Below are 23,904 nucleotides of genomic sequence, written 5' to 3' on the forward strand. Positions count from 1 at the left end.
CCACTATATGTATGTAGATACATACCTAGCATATAAGTTCTTATGCATTGAGTGCAAAAGAGTGTATTTTAGTGCAAAACGAAATGAAATTTTATGTTCCTAAATATTTCTTGCTTAGCACCATATAAAAGTGTTTTATGTAATGTACATAAATGTGATATACATATGTACATATATATTTACATATACATACAGTGACGAGCAAAACTGTAACATGGTTTAACACTTTTTGTTTCAGCCACCGCTATATTTCCAAGTTCTAACGGCTTTCATCCTTTTGTTGAATATTCTTGTTGGTACACCCCTACTCCCTCTCTCATAATGATTTGAAGTCAATACAACAACAATAAAAAAACCAGCAGACAAAAATGTAAATTAAGGCAGATGTTACAATTTTGCACTCACTCTCAGTTTTGCATTTGACAGTTATCTTTTACTTAGTTGGAAGTCAGATGACTTTTTTCTATATTGTATTTTATTGAAGAAGTGATCACCAGTAAATAACATAGTTAATCAGGAACCATAAATGTAAATAATAGATTTACTGCGGAAAGGCGGAACCGCACGAAATGTGGCAAAAAATTTTGGAATTTGCTACTTAAAAATGTTAAGACTTAGAAAAAATATAGCCTAAAGTGTTCCCAAGGACAAAGGAAGTCAGCTACTATTACAGAACCGCTTAAGGTATTAAACTTTAATGCAAATCAATAGACAGCGAGGCGAAGAATTGCCAAATTGAGCGCAAAGGCATCATAAAGAAGAGAAAAGCAAATTTGATCATAATACATGTGCGAGTGTGGCAGCATTTCGCTGCATCGCACGAAAACCGAACCCTTGCATATTGGGATATGTTAGGCCGTTCAGAATGCAATAAAAAACATATTTTTGAGTTTCAATTGAAGGTTATTTGGTCTGACAAGACTAAATTAATCGCTTTCAATCAGATGGCCGGGCATGGTATTGGATCAAAGACCCAAATTAAGCCTAAGCGCATCATGTACTGCAAACTGGGAATCACAGTGGTAGGATCTTAATTGTTTGGGGTTGTATTTCAAAAACTTTGTTGTTAGTTAGTACGCATTATGCGTAAGGAACAGTATCTGTTCATATTTCAACAAAATTTGCAAGATGTAGTCGAAAAATGAGAGTTTCTGCTGAAAAATCACCCAAAACATACTGCATATGTTCGCAAAGACTGGATACAAAAGCAAAAATTTGCTAATTTGAAATGACCTCCACAAACCGCGGACATGAATCTCATCGAATTTGCGAAATCAACTAAAAGCACAGCTTAATAAGTATCAAAGTCCGTAAAATCGAGTACATGAGCTGTGAAAGCAAACTAAGGATATACCTCCAGAATTTTTACAAAGATACAAATAAGGTATGCCAAATCACATCCAGGAACTGAAACAGGCAAAAGAGTACTGAACATAGTGTTAGTAGTTCTTTTTTTTCGTGAAAATGGTTAAAAAGCTCTTAAAAATATATGAGTGGATAACTGTAACATCTGCCTTAATTTACATTATTGTCTGCTGGTTTTTTTTATTGTTGTTGTATTGACTTCAAATCATTATGAGAGAGGGAGTAGGGATGTCCCAACAAGAATATACAGCAAAAGTATGAAAGTCGTTAGAACTTGGAAATATAGCGGTAGCTGAAACAAAAAAGTGTTTAACCATGTTACAGTTTTGCTCGTCACTGTATGTATGTTCATACATATTTGTTTCCTTTTGCTTCGTTAACTCCGTTAAATTAACTGATTTTATGAATTAATACATTTATTTATAATTTTTTATGGAATCGGCATCGGCCGATTCTTTCCTAATAAGCCAATTAATCGGCATCGGCAGCGGTACCTGAAAAGAAATTGGAATCGGTTGGACTCTAATAAAACCTGTAAGAGACTAACTGAGCAACTGTTCTTAGTCAGAAGTTACAGGATTTAGTCCGGAGTTTTTCTTCCTGTAAGTTCATGAAAAGTGTCAAACGATGGGCAGGGTTGCATTTGTAAACAAAAAACAGAACGCCATGAAAGCAAAGAGCCTTACATTTGTTAAAAAATGGAAGTAAACCACGGAATATTAGAATATGTACGTAATTATTCTTAATCGTATAGATTTTAATCATTATTTAGTGATCTTTCAGCCAAATCATAGTTGTACCAACGGCATGTAAACTAACCGACTGACGTTTTTGCAGGAAATAGTGCTTTTCGCGTTCCCGTACACTTCTTCATCTGTTCTCGTTTTACTCTCACTGTAAATTGTAGTTTGATAGTTCACGAGTAAAATTGTAGTTTCATAGTTCCACAGATTTTAGTCCGAAGTTCAAAGGAACAGACTATTTGTTTGCATTTTCACACACACCCTGGGGCTACAACCCCAGGATTTTCCTGCTAGACGCTTACACACCATTAACGCTTTCGTGGCCTTGGAGGTGATCGCGTCCACATGCTTCTTCCATAGAAGTTTGGTGTCTAGGATTATTCCCAGATACTTCACTTCGCTGGCGACGCCGACCACGACCCCCTCCAGGGTTATGTCCCTCATGCCCAACAGGTCTCTTTTTCCTGGTAAATGGGATGATGGCCGCTTTGGCCGGGTTGATGCTAAGTCCTAACTTAGCACACCATATTTTTATTAATCTTAAGCCTCTTTGAATAATGTCGCAGAGGGTGCTCTCAAACTCCCCCCTGGCAATGATCACAATGTCATCCACATAGCCTTGGCAGCGGATATCATTGTCGGAGAGAAGCTGAAGCTGATCTACCACTAAGCTCTACAGAAGAGGGGATAGAACCCTTCCCTGTGGGCAGCCCTTTGTTGTTAATAGCTGTAACACGCTGTCCCGCACCTTGGTTTCAGCAATCCTAGTATGCAACAGCGTATCCACCCAGTTGCAGATCACTGGCTGCACGTTTCTCTTCTCTAGTGCCCTGCGCACACCAGTGTGAGACGTTTTGTCGAACGCTCCTTCTATATCGAGGAAATTGCAAAGCACTGCTTCTCCGCATTCAAAAGCCCCCTGAATTTCGGTTGTCAGTTGATACAGGGCTGTGTCCGTAGACCTTCCAGCTCTGTATGTATGCTGACAAGCGTGTAGGGGTTTACCTTCAGAATGCTAGATCTTATGTAATTGTCCACCATCTTCTCCATTGCTTTTAGCACAAAGGAGGTGAGGCTTATAGGTCTGAAAAATTTTGCTAGCGAGTAGTCCCTATTGCCCACCTTCGGGATTAAGATTACTCGCGCCCTCCGCCACACCTGTGGGACATAAGCCTCTGCAAGGCTACTTCTCATTATGTCCGCTAGGTGGGGTATTAAGTTCTCTCCACCCTGCTGCAACATGACTGCATGGATGCCATCTACCCCTGGGGCCTTATATCGGTCAAACGATCCCAGCGCCCACCTGACTGAATCCTGGGTGAAAATACTTCTTGCCAGCTTCCAGTCACATGGTCGCGGTCTAGTTCGCCGGACCTCCGGCCTCTGTTCTAAGGTAGTGGCCTCCGGGAAGTGAGTTGCAAGCAGAGTGGTTTGTATAGGTGCAATCCGGACGCTTTAATGCTAATTCCGATTCCACCGTTCCTCTGGCAAGAGCGTTGTGTAACCCCGCGGCCGCTGGAGTGTTCGAGATGCCTTCACAGAAGTTTTTGAAACTTTATCTCTTGGCCTTCCTGATCTCCTTGCTGTAGCTCGTTAGTTTAGCTGAGTATTCCTCCTAGCATCCCGTACGCTTGACCTTGTTAAATAGCCTGCGCACCTCCTTCCGGAGAGCTGACAGTTCCCGAGACCACCACGCAGTTCTGGCTTGGTTTCCGGGCAGCTAAAGTTAAAGGCGTCGGCCAGTATGTCCGTCAACCTATTAACCCTATATTCTAGCGACATGCACCCATCTCTTCTTTGTTGCCTCTCTATACCGGGTAGGTTAAAATCTAATAGTTTCCTATATTTTTCCCAGTGTGCATTCCTGGGGTTCCTCAAAGGACGACTTACCGTGACCTCCGCTCCGAGCACGAATTGGATAATTCTATAATCAGACAACGAAGGCTCCGTGGACACTCCATTGCGTTATCAGATCATTACCCAAGCTGTTGCTCAGAGTGAGGTCAAGGACCTCTTGTCTTACTCTGGTTACAAACGTCGGACAATGTCCAACATTGTTTATACACATATCTTCGCTTAGTAGGTACTCTAATAATGACTCACCCCTTTTATTAGTGTCGGTGCACCCCCACTCCACGTGGCGCGCATTTGCGTCGGATCCGAGGATAAGAGGAAGTCGGGTATTCCGGCAAGGCGCCCCCAGTTGTTGTACCTCTGCCGGGGGTATGGTGTTGCTGTCCCCGGGGAAATATGCAGCAGCGAAGACTAATTCCACGGGCCTTCCATCCACTCGAAGTGTCACCTGCACTGCTACCAAATCTTGCGTTAAAAACTCGAATGCAGAAATAATCAATATCGTTTCTAAGCACTACGCATGCTCTGGGCTTCTCTGCGGCGAGGTCCCATATTACCTTGTTATTTGCTCCTTTGAGGCCCCTTACCTGGCCTCTGTAAGTCCACGGCTCCTGAATGAGTATAATGCAAATATCGTCCGTAGAAAACCTGCTAGAAATCACGACCGAGGCTGCAATTGCATGGTGCAGGTAGATCTGGGCAACTCTCAGGGGCGGTGGTTACCTCATCGCTCGTCGAGGTCCGAGAGCTTTAAGTCGCTCTCGCTTTTCCCGTCGAGCTCAAGCCTTCTCAGGTCTGGTCCCTCCATTAGCTCCTGCGTTGAGGGGACCTGCCCCTGTGCAAGAGCCGCTGATACTAACTGGTTGGTGCCTAGCTGGTTAGACGTTTGGGCTGATGTTGCGGGCTGGCAAACCTGTGCATCCTCTACCGCTGTAGCTGTTGACACGGGGGGAGGACTTCGTCCACCTGCATATTTCCCTCGTCAGCTACCTTCTCTTCTTCCGCTGCCTTTTGTCGCCAGGGCCTCATTGTAACATAGCTGAACCTAAGGTTCAGCTTATACTCAGCCCGCATCCTTAATGCTGCACGAGATGACGCGCCACGCTGGTGTGTTAAGACCTTCGTTTTGCGCCCTTAGCAGCCCCATCACATAATCTGCCGTCTGTCGGCACTTCTCGGCAGGAAAATAGTCATATTATGCGTGGGTGGTATTTCATCACCCCGTTTGACGCATAGTGCAACTACCCTCCAGCTCTCTAGTTTTTGTGCAAACTCTTCCAGCCATTTTGCCGTACCCTCATCCTTGCAGTCCACAAGGAGCATACCTGGACGGAAATTAACTCCGCAGAAGGCCAGCAGGTGAACACCTCGTCCATTATGGCGTCCTGCAGGGTAGTCAACTCATTCGGACTCAGCGCCTCCGCGGGATAGTTTCTAGGCAGCCTCGCCACCCTGATGCTCCTTAGCATGTAAGAGTAGCTGTTTGCGTCTGCCCATCGCCGCCCCGTGCAGACGTTGGGCCCCAGTGACTACCCCCGGGTCCCGATGCCGAAAGGGGGTGGAAACTCACGCTGCTTCTTTGAAGCCAAGTTCTGGGGGGTTCATTGCCCGCTCTTCTGCTTTGCAGCGGATGCGGTCTCACCGGAACCACTTACCCTTTTCCTCTCCGTGGTCTCCGTGCTTCTCATCCCGACTGCAATGCCCGCTCTTCCGCTTTTCAGCGGGTGCGGTCTCGTCAGCGCGCCTGTCAAACCTTCTGCCCGTATCACGGGGTTGCTCAACGCTCCGCTTTCTAGCTGGCTTGAGTTCAGCCTTCTCGTTGTAATGCCCGCTCTTCCGCTTTTCAGCGGGTGCGGTCTGACTGCCGGATGCCTCTGCACCCTGCTGCTGGTGCTGCCCGCTCTTCCGCTCATTTGCGGGTGCGGTCGGTTTGCCCTCGCGCTCATTGCCGCTTCTGCTCGACTCCTGCTGCGGTGATCTGGCGAGAGCCAGGCTCCTGGCTACCTCGGGAGGTTTAACTTGCTCTAGGTACCTGATATAGTTCCTCGTTTGGGAACCGCTGAGGCCCAATCGCCTACGGTCATCTAGGGCGCCAGGTTGCCCTCGACCCGAAACTGTAGGCGGGTTCCCTCGCCTATCCATATGGTGGTCTCTGTCACGCCGCATGGATTCGCGCGATGTTGTCGGGCCGGACTGGCTTGGAGACCTGTAGCGCTCGCATGACGATCCGCTGTGGTGTCTACCTCTGTACCTCTTGTCGTCATCAGAGTCCCTCAACGTCCTTTCGTGGAAGATAACGCTGCTCGGGGAGTCCCTTGCCTTGTACCTGTTTGTTTGGGTTCGTCTTTATTGTTGCTTGCTTGTTTGTTGTTGTTGTTTTGCGTTGTTTGTTTGTTTGTTTGTTGTCTTCATCTTTGTCTTACGACCGCGTGCCTGACTTGCCAAGCGTAGCAGTCTATATACTTGATGGGGATCTCGAACGTTCGCCGCGCCAGCGCCCCTTTTCGCGGTAAGGCCACCGTTACTCCTCGAGGAAGCCCGGTGTCGAGAAGGCGCCGTTAAAATACAGCCGGTTTACCCTCCTGGCTGCAAACCGTCCAATGAGCACGGTGTCGCGTCACACCCTGGATTAGGAGGCGGCACGTCTTGGTCGCGGTGGGCAATAAATAAAGTCACGCGCATACGTGATGAGTATCCTAATGAAATATCGCAGCAATTTGCCGACCGTTGTTGCTTCACTTGACAATTCGGAGGTTTAAAATAACGCACAGGTTTGTGGTCCTGGCTCTTAGCAAACACAACGTACCGCCCGTAATTCCTTTTCATTTTATTATGTATTAGAAATCACTCACAGTTCGCAATTGAAAATTTTAATTAAAAAAAATTAAAATTATGAATAGTATAGCACATTTCAGTCGCAGTTCAAAAGAGAGAAATGTCGAAATCACTTCTACAATGCCTTGGTTAAATACGTTTTGATCACTAGCCAGCAATCCAAATAAAGAACGTAATCAAAAAACCTTTCTAAAATGAGTGGAAAATCCAAAAATGCGCAATCATTTGTTCTGTTCCATGGTGTTACAAAAAAGAATGAAGTAGAAATACCAGGTAAGTAGTGATGCTTCTTTTCTTATTTGGCACAGAAACTGCCTAAGCGATTTTGGCCGAGTTCTACAAAGCACGCCAGTCGTTTCTCTTCTGTGTCAACTGACGCCAATTGGAAATGCCAAGTGAAGCCAAGTCCTTCTCCACCTGGTCTTTCCATATCAGTGGGGGCCTCCCTCTTCCTCTGCTACCACCAGCGGGTTCCGAGTTGAATGCTTTCAGAGCTGCAGCGTCGGTGTCCATTCGAACGACATGGCCAAGCCAGCGGAGCCGCTGTGTTTTAATTCACTGCACTATGTCCATGTCGTTGTAAAACTCATACAGCTCATCGTTCCATCGTCTGCGGTACTCGCTGTCGCCAACGCGTAAAGGCCCTTAAATCCGCCGCCTCATCGGTTGCTGTCATTGTCCATGTTTCTGCGCTATGTACCAGAACGGGCATGATGAGTGACATAGAGTATGAGTTTCGTACGTCGAGAGAGGACTTTACTCCTGAATTGCCTACACAGTCCAAAGTAGCACTTGTTGGCAAGAGTGATTCTGCGTTGTATTTGCATGCTGACATTATTATCGGTGTTAATGCTGGTTCCCAAGTAAACGAAATTCTCTACTTTCTGGAAATTATAACTGTCAACAGCGACGTGGGTGCCAAGGCGGGAATGAGCTGACTGTTTGTTTGATGACGGGAGATACTTCGTCTTGTCTTCGTTTACCACCAGACCTTCACTTTGCTTTGTTTGATGACGGGAGATACTTCGTCTTGTCTTCGTTTACCACCAGACCTTCACTTTGCTTCTTTATCCAACTTGGAAAAGGCAGAGCAGCCTTCGCGGGTTCTGTTATGTTTGTTGATGTCAATGTCATCGGCATAAGCCAGCAATTCAGATCTGCAGAGCAGCATTCGCGGGTTTTGTTATGTTTGTTCATGTCGATGTCATCGGCATAAGCCAGCAATTCAGTTCTGCAGCTCTTATTATCTTCTCCAACATCAGATTAAAGAAGTCACATGAGAGGGAGTCGCCCTTTTTGTGGCGAACTGCTCGGAGAGATTTTTCCCAATTCTGACGGAGCTGGTGGTATTGCTCAACGTCATTTTACACAGCCCTATCATTTTGGCTCCTTTTCTCGCTGATCTTTTCCAATATTTGGGGTATTGTGAATACCAGGTCTATTGTGGATCAGGTCTAAAGCCACACTGATAAGGTAAAATCACTTCTTTGACGGTAGGCTTAAGTCTTTCGCACAATACATTCGATAAGACCTTATAGTTGGGGATTGGGCAGAGCACCCTTAAATTCCAGACGTCGGGCATGCATTCATCTGACCATATTCTGCATAAGAGTTAATGCATGCACCTTATCAACTCTTCGCCACCATACTTAAATAGCTCAACTGGCAGGTTGTCAGCTGTTGTTGTTGTTGTAGCGGTTATCAAGCCCTGCTTGGGTCGGTTCATCCGTCAACTTTGTTGTGTGTTTCAGCTAAGGGGAGGCCCAGGCAGTGGGCGACTTCCACAGGGTCTGTCCATAAGCACAGGGCGTCAGCTGAGTGGGGTTCTCATGGCATGTGAAGAGGTGCCGAGAGTCATTTGGCGATTCCCCCGACAGCCGGTTCTACGTACCGGAATTACTCGGGTTTTACCCGACCAAGGGCTGTTGTTTCGGCGATATAACCCCGTTTAGGTCGGCGAAATTCGTCAGGCTGTCAACTCCAGCAGCTTTGTTGTTTTTCAGCCGCGTTATTGCTAAGTAGTTATGCACCCAACCGAAAAACTGAAACCAGAGCATCGGTTCTAGCGGAATCGAAACTCGATTCCAACGGAACCGAAAAAGGGTAATTTTGAAATGTTGCGTGTTATAGTTCCTGGAAAGTTATCGGTGGGTTGACCTCTGAGCGTCTACGAAAGTTTTCCCGTTGTCCGACCTCGCCGAGCAACGAATCTGTCAGGTCTGAACGGAGTGCGAGATGTATGGCTTTAGTGGAGAAGCTGACAAAGACATACAAATGCTTTTGTATGTGAGGCGCGACGCAGTAAAGAAGTTTTCACCAGAAATGGGTCTGTGAAGTCTATTCCCGTGGTGTGAAATCGTAGCGAGAAGGTTGCTTGTTCTGGAGGAAAGACCGCCATTGTCTGCGATCGCATTTTTTGCTTGTGTATGGTGCACACTTTGCAGTGGACCCTGCGGGGTCGAAAAGTTTCGTCACGGGGGACAAAATCTGCCTTTTAGTGGCTGTTTTGGAGTCTGGCAGGGGGTCGATAGAGTATGAGAATTCATCGTTGAGTGCATTCCATATTACTCCGAGAGTTTTTGTTGGAACTGGAATCATGGAAGTGGAGAAAGTTGGTTTCTAAGAGATCTGGTTTGGGTATATATTTGAGTAGATCTTTGTGGTTTGCAGTCATTTTTTTATGCTGATTTTAACGCATCAGTTACCTGGGTCATTGAAAAATGAGTGCTGAGTCGAGGTCATGACCACCAGAAAGTGTATCGTCGACGTATATTTCATTTAACAGTACATATTTCTGAGGATTTTGCGTATTTGCCACTTGAGTCTTTAGCTAGTTGGTTAAGTGTTCTTATCGCGAGATATGGCGCGCAATTTACACCAAAGGTAACAGTTTCTAATTTAAAATCTTGTACCGGACTTTGAGGGGTTCTGCGGAAAAGTATCCTTTAGAATTCTTGGTCATCTGGGTGAATGTATATCTGGGGCCTATTTTATAAAAGTGAAAGGTGCGACAATTGTCAGTTTTTCTATCAAATTTCACTGACATAATTGGCGAAATTTATGCAACTGTGAATTTCTTTTGGAAAACGACAGTGATAATATGGAATATTGTCGACAATTATGCTGACAATTGTCACTCTGACAAAATTGTCGCGACAATGGCGACAAACCCAAACAGCTCCGTTGGAAAGCTTTCACAGGGGAGTTTTGTAAATTTATTTATATTTTAATTGCGCGCAATTCATTACTTTTCAATAATTTGAATATTTCTTAAAACTGAAATAATGCAAATGCAATTATTACGGGAGGGCTTTAGTATTCAGCCGCACCTTTTGTTTTAAGAAAACCAGGTGGAATTAACAAATGAAACTTGGTCAGGATGTTAAGGAAGCTTCCTCTAAACCATATATAACTAAAAAGTATAAACAATGTAATTGTTGATAAGTTATTTGTTGATAAAATTTCTTAAGTCGTTCCACTTGAGTTCCTTATCAAAAAGTGCATTGGTCACATACTTTCATATATATTAATGCACATAACAATCTAACTAATAGTTTACACACTTTTACTTTATTTTATCTTGTATATAAATCACTTTAATCCACCTTTTATTAACTTGTAAATTACATTAAATTGCACCCATATTTACAATAACACATACCCAATAAACATTTAGGTTTGAGCTCAACTTGAGGTTAAGTTGAGAACTAAGGTTTTCTCAAATCTCCAATGTTGTTTCTCAACAGTACCTCAAGTGGAGGATCATAGCGTTCTCTACAAAAAGGGCATTTTTCTTTGTACGAAAAAAGGACGGTTTCTCAAGTTGAGAAAATGCTAGTTCTCAACTTGAACTCCAATGTAATTCTCCAATTGGTCTCAAACATATCATTCAAATGCTGAAATTGAAATAGTAAAATACCTTATAGCTTTTTGATTGAAACGACATCTATAGATGAATTTAAATATTAAATTTTAATTTTATTACTCCTTTTGTATTATGTCGTTAATCAATATCGTATTACAATAATTCACTTCACAGTATACAGTCCGAAAGTAATTTTGCCACTTGATTCACTTCGCGTGTTATTTTCTTTCAAGAATATTTGTGGATACTTTGAAGATTATTTACTTTTCGTTGGTAGTTTTCCCCTTTATATAGCTTTAGTTTTTCACTTGATAATTAAAAATTCGTATCTCTATCACTTTTTACGTATCTGCGCGTGGGTTAGAGATGAGTTGAAGAATGATACATACAAAGAAGGCAACACAGAAAGGAGAATTCTACTTAGTGAGGGTTATAATCCCTAAGTGCGGCCGAAGGCCGCCTACGCGGAAATGTGTTCTCTGCAAAAGGTGTTCAGCCCTTCTTCTTTGGCAACACAGAAAGAAGAATTCTACGTAGTGAGGGTTATAATTCCTAAGTGCGGCCGAAGGCCGCCTACGGAGAAAGGTGTTCCTTGCAAAAGGTGTTCAGCACCCTTCTTCGACAGCACAGAAAGGAGAATTCTACTTACAGGTCTATTCTGCACGTTACCGATGATTTTGTAACCGGAAAATTTTATTACCAAAAAATGTTACCAGTTCTTGTCACCGCGATTCTAGGTACGTTGGTAATGCAGTTAAAATATTCAGCAATTCAGCTATGAAGAATTGTGCAAACTCCGGCATTGCATATTTCACGGGGCAATACTTTGTTACCAGCTTATGAGATGGTAACAAAAATTACCGGTTACAAGAGTACACAGAATGCGAAAAGAGTTTAAAAATTGACAGGAACTTTATTTACCGGTTACAAACTTTTTATTACCAGCGCAGAATAGACCTGTTATTGGCTATATTCCCTGAGCGCGGCCGAAGGCCGCCTACGCGAAAGGAGTTCTGTGCAAAAGGGTTTCAGCCCCTCTTTTTCGGCAACACAGAAACGAGAATTCTACTAAGTGAAAATTCAAAGTTTGATGTTATTTTGCTTCATCGTTTATACGAAAACTTTAACAACAAATTATATAAAAACTATAGGGGTGCTAGAAAAAAGGGGGGTATTTTTGAAATCCAACAATGACAATTTGTCACTTTTTCAATAGAATTTTTTATGGAATTTAAGAGGTGGTTACAATTGTTTTTATGAAACAAAAGAACCACCAAACAGTCGAATTGTCACTGACAACATGAAAAATGCATGTCGTTACAAAATTATCACTGTCGTTTTATGAAATAGGCCCCTGGTGGTACATTTTCTCTATGTCGCCGTTGAAAACGTATATGTACAAACGCCATTTGAGTAGAACGAGCATGAGATCATTTTGGAGTATTGGGCCTGTGTGGAGGATGCCACCTTCGTAGTTTTATTATCAGGCTTTATTACTGCGTTTTGGGGTAGGTAGAATGAAAAATATTTGCATTCACGTATTCGTGTATGTTTGTTGTAGTTCCGGTTTCTTTTCATTCGATTGCTCGATACTGAGATATTGTTCTTGTGCTGCAGGCTTGGAGTGTCCGAGTGCAATCGTGTCCGGGAAAGTAGTTTAAAACGGAAGTTTTACTACGTAAAGACGGTCATATCTGAGAATTGTGGACTTTCGATAGAGATCTTTGCAAAATGCATAATCGTCAGTGAGGGATGTGGTTGGTTTTCATGTCCGTATAAATTTGGAAAGAGGTGTTTCAAATCTTGCCATTTTTCAATGGCATCACTTTTAGACAGTGTAACAGGTGAAGATAAGTACATTTGTAATTCAGACAACATCTGACAAGTTCGGTTGTTATTTAAATTTTTCTTTCTCAAAGTTTTATGATGCTGCCAAAGGTCGATTCACACAGGGTTTATTTTCAAAATGGCGCGATATGCCAGTTATTTTACCAGTGATCAACGAAGAACATCGATGTTGCGATGTTTTGTGGTTTTCCAAACATCGATATTTGCATCGCATTTTATGAACGATGTATCGATTTTTAAAATACATCGACGTATCCTCTGTAATCCTTAATTATAACTTTGTTCTCATAACGGTTGTTTGTAACACCCAAAACGAATCGAGATAGATATAGACAAATGCATAAATGCTCAGAATGAATCGATTAAGCCATGAATGTCCGTCCGTCCGTCAGTCTGTGCGCACGATAACTCGAATAAAAATTGAGATATCTTAACGAAACTCGATAATTTACTTACAATTTATACTCACAACCTTCACTTAAAAAGACGTAACTATAACTATATAAGTTTATCTTATTAAGTCTAACTGAACATACTTCGAAGAAACCGTCCCTGCTTATCACGCAACGGTAGTTTTCGAAAAGGTGAAAAAACTATATTTAATACGTGGGCCGGGTAATTTATGTTCGGTTTCGCCCGAACTTAGACTTTTTACTTGTTTTAAGATATTTTCGATTGTTGATATATGTACATTAGACTGCATCACCAAAAAAAGTTGCGGTTTTTCCGCCGGGATTACAAAATTTAATATATTTTAAGATGTCCACCAAAATATTTTGGAAAAATATTAAGATTTAAGCGAGCTGGACCGATTTGCAAATACCTCCAAAAATGAAGTTTTTATGAATAAAAATAGTTTCTTAAAGAACTTTTTGAAAAAAGTCCCCTCAGATGACAAATTAGATTAAGCTTAAAAAATCTGCATAAAAATAATTGAAAATCTTTTCAACAGAATCGTAAGAATGAGATTTTTGATGCTGCTTTTTTACTTCTTTCAAAGATTGGTTTACGAAAAACTTGAATAACTGTTTCAAAAATGTTCCGATTTAGACATATGGGATCTCAGTAGAATGGTATTTTCACACTGTTTTTATTTCTGGCCAAAAAACGTTATTCGTGTCCCATTCTGTTTTTTCGAATACCAACACATCTTAATTCAACTTTGAATGACGTTCGTTCTTCCTACCTTTCTCTTCCATCCTTTGAATGAGTTTATTAGCAAAGAAATAAAAACGGTGAGAAAATACCTTTCCAATGACACCTCTCAAGTCTAAATCGGAAGAGTTATTCAAGTTTTTCCTATACCAATCTTTGAAAAAAGTTAAAAAACAGCATCAAAAATCTCATCATTACGATTCCGTTAAAAAATTTTTTTTAATTTTTTTATGCAAATATTTTAAGCTTAGACCATTTTGTCATTTGAGGGGATTTTTTCCAAAAAAATCTTTAAGAAACATTTTTATTCATAAAAAACTCCATTTTTGGAGGTATTTTCAAATCGGTCCAGCTCACTTAAATCTTAATATTTTTCCGAAATATTTTGGTGATTTGTTGATTTTCAACCGCTCCGAAGTTTGCGGTTTATTCATATAAATACGGCCATCAGAGTAGCCTAATAAAAAGTCTAACAGTGCCAAGTCGGATGATCTCGATCGCCAAATGACTACGCCTCTACGGAAAATTATGCGCCTCGATAAATTTGTTTCTTCGGCCACACTTAAGTTTGAAATTCGCACCAAGCATTTCTGGTATTGTGGATTTCAGCGCTCACGGCGAGATAAAAGTTATAGCTGAAAGGAGCACTGGAAGGATGACAAGCGCTGATTGACTGAAAAGCTGGGTGTGGGATTTTAGCTTAATTTTATCTGATCATACTATATCTGACTAGCATTGCCAAATGTCCCGTATTCGCCGGGACGTCCCAGTTTGCATTAAATTTGAAATGTTCGCCCGGGACAAGATTTTTCCCGAATTTTCAACAATTTCATTATTCATTTCAACCTATAAACTTCTACTCAATATGGTCATGCTTTAACGCGGCTATTGTGAGTAGGTAATAAGCAAGCACTATTGCACGCAATTCTGTAAGAGAAATATAGCTAAAAATTACCGTTGATTTTGAAGAATTTCCACATATAAGTCTGTTTTGTTCATGCGTTATATGGAACAAAATTCGTAACACCTCCACAGAAAAAAATTTACTTGCACTTTATCATACTAAAATGGAATGGGATATTAAACTGCATACTCAAACTTTTTCTAGGAAATCTAATAAAAAATAAAAATTTTGATGAACAGTTTTATAAATTTAATTACGTTTTTGTGAACTTTGTACAAGCTTTGAAACTTTTATTTATGTGGTATCTGATATAGATTGACCCATATTTTAAATGAAAATTATTTACAATAAGTAATTAAAGATAAGTTGCCAACAGCATCATTTTGAATTTTTCTGCTATTATTTTGACCGCAACTGTATCTCTTAATTTGTTTTTATGGCTTGGTCAATTACATGCCTACGTACATACATATTTTTGTTTAAATTAAAAAGAGTTGTCATGAAATAAACGAAATTTATCATAAGCTTATAACTAATCTGAACATTACTTCAATGAAATGGATCACCTTTGTAAGTACATATCGATGGCTGAGTGGAAGATCGACCTATCTTGGCAGCCTGTTCGAAAACGCACTATCTCAGAAAACTTTTCAAGAACGCCCTACTTCAGAATTTTATTGAAAAACACTCTATCTCAAAATTTTGTTGAAGAACGCCCTATCTCAGAATTCGGCTCAAAAACTCCCTATTTCAAACGAAAATACATTGAAAATAAGATTAGATAGGGCGTTTTTGAATCGGCAGCTGAGATAGGGCGTTATTCAACCAAATTCTGAGTTAGGGTATTTTTAAATCAAATTCTGAAGTAGAGCGTTTTTGAAAAGTTTTCTTGGATAGAACGATGTTGAAACATTTTCTGAGATAGATTGATATATGGTTCGTAGTTAGGATTTTAAAGCATATCCTTTATTTCTCATTTGTCCCGTAAAATTTATGTAAATCCCGTATAATTGGGACAAATTATGCGTTTGTCCCGTATGGCCGGAAAAGGAATCTGGCAACACTATACCTGACCCGTTGTATTTGGATATGTGCACATACATATATACATATTTATGTATGCACAATTCTGCACATAAAATAGATTTGGTAAATTTTCGATAAATTTGGTCACTTTTTCTGGTGACCTTGTTAAAAAATAAAAAAATAGTTGTGGCAACACTGCTTGGCACCCACGCCACTGTTGACAGTTATACCATGTTTTGACCGACAACGAAAACACTTTGAAAACGAGTTTTGGAATTGTGGGCTGAAGGCTGTTCACACCGGCTGTTAGTGTTTTCGTTGACATTTCTTACATCCTCTGATTGCAGTGTTGCTACACAGAAACAAAACCAAAATGCTTTTCCCACATTTTCTTTTCATTAGCAACCTCTTACTGTCATTCTTATTTTAGTTTGGCCAGCCAATTAACAATAAATACGAAATAGCGTATTAAAGATGAGAAAATACGACTTCCACTTCGATAAATAATCGAAAAAAAACTAGTGAAGACACAGATTGGAATGAGTGGAACGTGAGTTTTCAAGTAGTTTTCAGTGAAAACTGGTTTTCGTTTGACAGATTTTACATGGCCGAAAACACATGTTTTAGGTCGAAAACCAGTTTTAGCAACGAAAACATGTTTTCGATGTCGGTCAGAACATGGTATTAGTCCCTTCGTACGCAAGGCTACGAGAATCGTCGATACCCGACGGTTTTAGCATCTAAGCCAGGCGTTCCCAAGCTTTTAAAATAATGGATCGCAGTCCGCATGAGGTACGGACCTTTTTTTTGTTTTTTGGTGCCGAGTTATTAATCAAGCCTGTTATTAATTAAGGTGGAGATTGTAGTCTGAATCCCAGTTAAAATCGCGCAATGCAAAAAGCAAGAATTGGGTTTGAATTTATTCAATCCTTTCTGAATGAACTTGGTAGCGGGGACTCCAAACAATGGATCCGTATTATACATGGTGAAATGAACTGAAGGTGGCGCATTCCCGAAACCGCTACTTTGGTTTTGCCGACTTTGACATTTATGGCAATACGTAAACAAACTTTTTGTTTAGGAACAAGTGCAAACGTATTGCAAACGTATTGTGTACTTTCAAGTGAAAAATCAAAGTAATTCGTGCATTCTGAAGTAAAAAAGTTTTATTTGTAGCAAAAACTTTATAAAAATGTCGTGTCATGTGTTGAATTGCAGCAGCCGTAGGGTTAAAGCCCCCAAATGCAGTTTTTTTTTTTGTTTCCCCGCGACGACGCCTTGGCCAGAAAGTGTCTCCTGTCGGCAGGAGAAGCCATACAATTTAGACACCAGCGTAATATGCATGAAGCACTTTACGGACCACTTTTAAACACGACATGTTAAGTTGAAAACGTTGAAATACCACAAATTACAAATTAAAATCGGAGGTAAGCAAGCATCGACCACTTTCTGCAGGAAAACATGCGCTGCGACAAGATATTATCACTTTTTCGGCACCTGCAATACAAACACAAAAATTCTAAATAGTTAATTAATAAGACCTATTCTTTTGAACACATTTCAAGAGTGGTTGTGTATTTTTTGTTAACGTAGTGCTTAATTTGCTATATTCAAAGATGGCTTGAGAAATTGGTGAATCGAGAAGAAAACACGTTTTCTCGCTGCAAATTCACAACTGTCAGCTCATTGTTCTTCGCCATATTCTTTGTTTACCCGTTGCCACAAATGTCATTCTGCGGGAATGCGCAATCTTGTATTCTATCGTTCTTGCGTATTATAGTATAAGTCTTAACTAGTGTTGTTCCGGTACGAGTAAATACTCGATACTTTCTTCAAGTACTGAGTATTTTTTGTACTCGAATCCTTCATGCAAGTACTAAAATGGGTATCGAGTACGCGGTTAAAGCATTTATTTGCTTTACCATATTTTTCAGAAATTGTATTCAGATAATACACGAATCATGCTGTGGAGCTTTTGGCAACATGTTCTCATGACATCTTGGCAGCATTGGCAGTGAAAATGAACATGTATTTTGTATGACAGTGCTAGAAAGTGAGGATAAAGGGAAGCAAAAAACTGCAATAGCTGCTTTCCCGTACTAAAACTGACTAGTTTTCCAGGATTTTAGGCAAAAAGTACTCGAAAACACTAGCGCCATGTTGTGAAATTCTTTCTTTCCTTTTTCATTCAACTCTTGCCGGTCGTTTGGATTTATGGTTGTGAAGTGAGTGCATAATATTTTTGCATAAAAGAAAATAAAAAACAATGCCGCGAATTTCAAAAATTTGGCAACATTTTGATAAAAAAATAAAAATTATGCTATCTGTAAGCATTGTCTTATGATAATAAAATTTAGTGGAAACACGTCAAACTTGCATAAACATGCAAGGGGCCATAATGTAGGAGTTGCTTTGAATTCCAGCACCTCGAGCAGTGATCGGACTTAAAAAAATGTGTGTGGTAGAATCTGAAAAAAATGTGGTAGATTTCAAAAAATGTGGTAGATCTCAGGTTTTGGATCAAACTTTGTACAAAAATTAAAAAAATTCTGCAAAGTTTCACCTAAATTGCAAACAGTATAATAAAGATTGCAAGATTGAAGTTGCTAAACATTGCGTTGAGTTTTGTCAATTTTTTTCCTTGACAGTGTAAAGAAATTCCTTTCATATCAAGATATTTTTCGAACATATTTTGAAAGATTTCTGCAACCTTGCGGAGTGCTACCAGCTTTTCTTTTTATCACATTGGGCCGTGCCACACGGTCACTAATTTTAACGATATTTGGATCGCGATCCATATTGATGAATTGGTGGATCGCGCACGAATGCTACATGTTCAACATTTATCGTGTCAGTATTTGCATAGTTTTTGTGCTGAACGCTTATTATGACGCAAGAAAATATTTTTATTTTGTACGTATAATTTACAGATAATGCATTCCACAATTATTTTAAAATTTCCAATGTTAATTAAAACTTGTTTCAATTTCCTTTGAAAGGTTTTAAGCACCGTGAGCGAAGGCAGAGCGAATACGTTTTCGATGTTCGCATTATGAGAGTAAAAGATGTACTGACGAAATGTATGGATCGCGGTTTGAACGTGCTACACGTTCAATATTTATTGACGGTATTGCGATCCGCGATAGAGATTTCAAAATTTTTAGAAATTTTGCGATATGGATTACGATCCATCAATACTGCATGCTACACCGTCAATAAATATCGCGATACTTGGATCACGTCAATAAATACTGACCGTGTGACAGGGCCCATCACGATGTAGCGAACAAATGTGACACGTTCCAGAAACCGGTACTTGGGATTTGCCGATTTTGACAATTCTCAAGTAAAAGTAAACAACGGTTCAGAAACTTTAGATGCACTGAAATTTGCTAATACTTTCACAAAAATCGCCGTTTCTTAACATTTTCGCTATTAATTACTTTTATAAATTATATATTTTGCAATTTAACACAATAAAACCACGTTTCCTGTCGAAAAATTGATTATTGAGAAAATTTACTATTTTACAGTTTATTTTATCCTCCCATTCTGCCTGTTGTTAGTGTTTAGTGTTGGACTGTTTTTGTTCTTAGAATTAAGAAACTTATGTCGAGCAAAAATAAAACTACTCAAAAACGCGAATATGTGGTAGATTTCAGACCCTGTGGTAGATGGTCAAAAAAGTAGCAGATCTACCACAATGTGGTAGAAGTCCGATCACTGGCCTCGAGTGAAGATCTGTGAGAACTAAAATGTGTTTTTTTATACTTTTGGTTTTCATATCCTAATTTTTTTAGAGTGCCTGCTAATAAGAATATGCCTCCACCACAATCGCTTAAGCCACTTGCAAACGCTTTTAAGCAAATTTCATCACACAGGTAAATAATGATTACTTGTAGGTTTTATGCAAATTCAATGTTTTCACTCAATAATTTATAATTTTTTTAGATGGAGGTCAAAAGTTCGCGAGTATATCGGTGGCTATCCTCTACTTTATTTGTACGGAAATGAAGCCATTTTAAGGAAGGTAAGCAAAACGGTCACATCTGTTGCAAATGGAAGGACGATCCTGGGGAATTTGCTATGGATCGTGAATGCGGTAGTGAAATCATTTTTTTTTTAATTAATTAAATATTTCCTTGTGTTCGGCAGTGGAGCTTGCATTTTTATACCCGAGCGCACTTGTGCACAAGAGTATTATAACTTTGTTCATATAACGGTTGTTTGTAACAGGCAAAACGAATCGAGATAGGTATAGACAAACGTCTACATAAATGATCAGAATGAAAAAAGGAAACGATTAAGCGGTGACTATCTGTCCGTCCGTCCGTCCGTCTATGCACACGATAACTCGAGTAAACATTGAGATATCTTAACGAAACTTGGTATGTGTACTTCTTTTCAGCGTAGGACGAATGGTAATGGGCAAAATCGGATAATAACCACGCCTACCTCCCATATAACGCTAGTTTTCTGAAATACGAAAACTGCGTTATTTTAGTAACTACTGAAGCTTTTTCACTCAAAATTGATATTTGCAATGAGTTTTAGGCGAAAAATAAGAATATTATAAATTTATGGAAAATGGAAATGATTACATGTGTATATCTTGGGAAGCGCTCCACTAATTTTTCCCAAGCTTGGCACACTTGTTGGCCTTGACAAAATATACCAAACGGCAAAAAAAATATTTTAAAATCGCACAATAACTACGTCCACATCCCGTATAACGGTAATTTAGAGAAATACGAAATCTTCGATAAATCAGTAAATACTGAAGATAATTTATTCAAAATTCACGTTTGCAATAATTTTTTAGCAGAAAATACGTTTATAATCAAATTTTGGAAGACGGGCGTGGCACCGCCGACTTATGACCACATGTGCGTATCTCGGTAACCATTCGATCAATTTGTACCAAAATCGGCTGAAAATTATTGAAATCGGACTAAAATTACGCCCACTTTTTATATAACGGTAAATTTCAGAAATACTTTAAACTTCGATATTTCGAAATTTAATGACGCTGATTTAAACAAAATTGATACCAACATCAATCCATTGAAAAAAAGAAACATTGTTCTGGAATTTCGGAAAATGGGCGTGATACCGCCCACATACAACTATATAAGTTTATCGAAGGTGTTTAAAATAGGGGTAAAATCACCCCTGCTTACCATGTAGCGGTAGTTTTCGGAAAGGCGAAAAAACTATATTTAATACTTGCGCCGGGTATCTAAAGTTCGGCTTCGCCCGAACTTAGACTTTTTACTTGTTTAAACTGCAATCATTAAAAAGAAAAATTAGTTCACTCAGCAAATTGCTAGGTACATGAATACAAAAATAAGAATCCTGAAGTATATACTGTGGTTTCTGTTAAAGAATGAACTCTTTCTTATATAAAACATGGGTATAACATAAATTTATATTTGTACATTTTATTTCAGGTGAAGGCTTTCTCAAGCTAATGAAAACAATTGCGCCTTTGTATAAAGTTCCGAGACGAAAGTATTTTAAGGCGCAACTCAATGCGAAGTACGATGTCGTTAAACTGAACTATATTGAGAAAGTCAAAAACGCTGATAAATTAAGTTTAACCATGGACATATAGACAGATACAATGGCGGAGAAGGGCTACTTGGGTGTAACTATGCACTTCATCGATGGAGTTCAAACAAAGGCTCGGTACTCGGGAGCTGCGGGTAAGACATACTGGCGAAAATATAGCTGGCACACTGAAACAAATTTTGTATGAGTGGAATATTCAAGTAGACAAAATTCGAGGCATTGTCACCGACAATGGACAAAACATGGTGAATGCTGCAATTTTGGTTGCGGGGAAAAAATAAGCATTTACCATGTTTCGCACATACGCTGAATTTGGTGGCGGAAGTAGGGCTAAGACTTGACGGTTTCAGTGATGCAGTAAATAAAGTGGGAGCCATTGTCTTGTGGATAAACAATAGCGTAATGAATTCTGATTGTTTCAGAAAATCTCATATAGAAGCAGGGTCGGCTGAGGGCGCAACGAAAAAACTTATTTGAGATGTGAAGACGAGATGGAACTTAACATACTTTATGCTACAAAGGTTTATAGATTTGGGTCCAATTTGCTCACAAATGTTGATCTTTTCTCCTGACGGCTCTAACATGTTGACAGGTAGCGAAATCGACTGCATAAAGCAACTAATCTTACTTCTAAAGCCTTTTGAGTGTGCCACTAGAGAAAGTTCCGCTGAAAAATATATTTAAATTTCCAAAATAATTCCTACCATTAACTGCCTGATCAGGGTCGCCACTTTGGTAAATTGTTACCAAAATTGGTAGAAAAAATTTGGGTTGGTAAAAGGTAAATTTTTTCTCATTTTGGTAGATTTTTGATGCACTTTCCGTTCCCGATTTATTTTTCGTAGTTATCTTTAAATATATTATAAATTTCTTTGCATACTATACTTATATCAATATAAGGCGAACATATCGCGCTCCTTTCAAAACTAATTTTACTGGAATCCCGAGGAGCTTTTGATTGCCTAAATATTTTAAATGATTATTTAAATATAAAGAAAAAATTGACAGGCAAAAAAAAAATAAACCAACACCATTTTTTATCAATGCAAAAAAAAAAAATCAAGGGAATTTTAAGCACCACATTGTTGGCTATACACAAAAAGTATTTGCTTTAAAACTCCACACCTTAAATTGTTATAAAAATTCAGAGTAAAAAATTCGAAATTTAGACGAAAATATTTGGAATTTTTCTATGTTGTTTATGGATTCGATTAAAGCAATAAAAAAATTTTATTGCGAATATTAAAAAAATCACTTTTTTGAGTCACTGTAATTGTCTATAATAACTCGAGTTGAAGTTTTTCAAATAATGAAGTTTCATTGTTGCCTATAGTTTCATCACTTCCGCTTTTGGTTGAAGGAAACTGAGAATATGCCAATAATATGATTCAAATATCGTATAACTAGTTAAGTAAAAAGTTCTTAAAAACAATTTTATATATTTATATTTATTGAAATAACTAAAAAGAAAATAAAAAAACTATAGTTTTAATTTAAATAAATAAAAAAATAACAAAACTATAGTTTTTATTAAAATAATTATAAAAAAGTTATTTGTAGATATTTCCCAGATTTGGTAGATTTTTTTCAAGTGCATGGTAAATATTTTTTTTCGTCCGCGGCAACCCTGTGCCTGATATGTCAAGTCCGTAAAGTTGTATGCGAGACGCCCACTCTCTCTACTGTAAAGTCGCTGTTGTTATCGGAGCTGGAAAAACGATTCGGTCAAGTAGAGTTTCATAGCACCATTGCCATAGCTACAGGTTTGGACCCTAGGTTCAAACGTATTCACTTCAGAGACCCAGTTGCCTATTCAAAAGCAGTTAAAAAAATTAAGGAGCTCGTTAAGGCTGAAGCTCTCAGTGCTCTGAGCAGCAGTGAGTCAGATGAGGATATTGCAGTTACCTATGATTTTTGGAAGCACCATCGAGGGCTCGTGCTTGGGCGAAAAGACAAAAAAGATCTTGACGAATATTCGAGATATATAGCGGCACCAATTTCGGCCTTAAACTTAGAAGAATGGGAAGATAACAAGGCTACCAATCCAATTTCATTTCATTTCATTTTATTGCAATCAGAAAATGATTGCAATATAAAGTCGTTTGCAGTCTTTTTAAGCTGTTCATTGTTAAAGTGTGAACCTTAATTTAGAATCTAAGCTTAAATCATACTATCTTTCTAATTAGTACACTGAAGCAAATAAGAGCACAATAAATGTCACGTTACTCGTGCTCTGAAAGTGAAAAACAAAAATAAGCAAGACAAGCATTTCTCGTTTCTAGACGGTAGGAAATTTCGAGTTGTGACATTTTCAGAGAACGTGTGTGAAATATTGTTAATTTGATACACCCTACATCCCGTGTAGTGTATGGATTATGTAAAAAAAAACTTTTATATATTGGAAACTACAATACAATTTTATTGCAATATTTTTTATTCAAAAATGGCCTTTCGAGAAAAAAGTCATACGCTGCTTGCAAGTAGGCGTTATGAAAAAAATATTATATTCAGTATGGAAAACTACAAATTGTATACGGTATTCATGTTTCGGTATGACCAAGTCCTCGGTAGCTCTTTTTTGCAAAGGTAATTGTCTAAAATTGGATACCACGTTGTACATTGAGGAAGTGAAGTGCTTTAAATATTAAACTAAGAGGCGAATTATCGACATAAAAAAATGTCAGAACCAATGGTTGACTTTTCATCCGACGATTCTGTCGTGGATCCAACCTTCACTT

At 39.2% G+C, this 23,904-nt stretch overlaps 1 protein-coding gene and 1 long non-coding RNA gene across 4 annotated transcripts in view; both read left to right on the plus strand.

Moving 5' to 3' along the window:
* The window catches only part of LOC118747555 (C-1-tetrahydrofolate synthase, cytoplasmic), a 247,948-nt gene that overhangs the window by 5,013 nt on the left and 219,031 nt on the right, over nt 1–23,904 (plus strand). The window lies entirely within an intron of this gene.
* LOC118747604 lies at nt 19,156–21,863 on the plus strand. The gene is made up of 4 exons (XR_004993968.1): nt 19,156–19,476; nt 19,547–19,625; nt 21,046–21,300; nt 21,589–21,863. It is a non-coding gene; the product is annotated as an uncharacterized LOC118747604 (long non-coding RNA).

Source organism: Rhagoletis pomonella, unplaced genomic scaffold, assembly GCF_013731165.1.
Source record: "Rhagoletis pomonella isolate Grant_MI unplaced genomic scaffold, Rhpom_1.0 Rhpom_scaffold_00001, whole genome shotgun sequence".
Lineage (NCBI taxonomy): Eukaryota > Metazoa > Arthropoda > Insecta > Diptera > Tephritidae > Rhagoletis > Rhagoletis pomonella.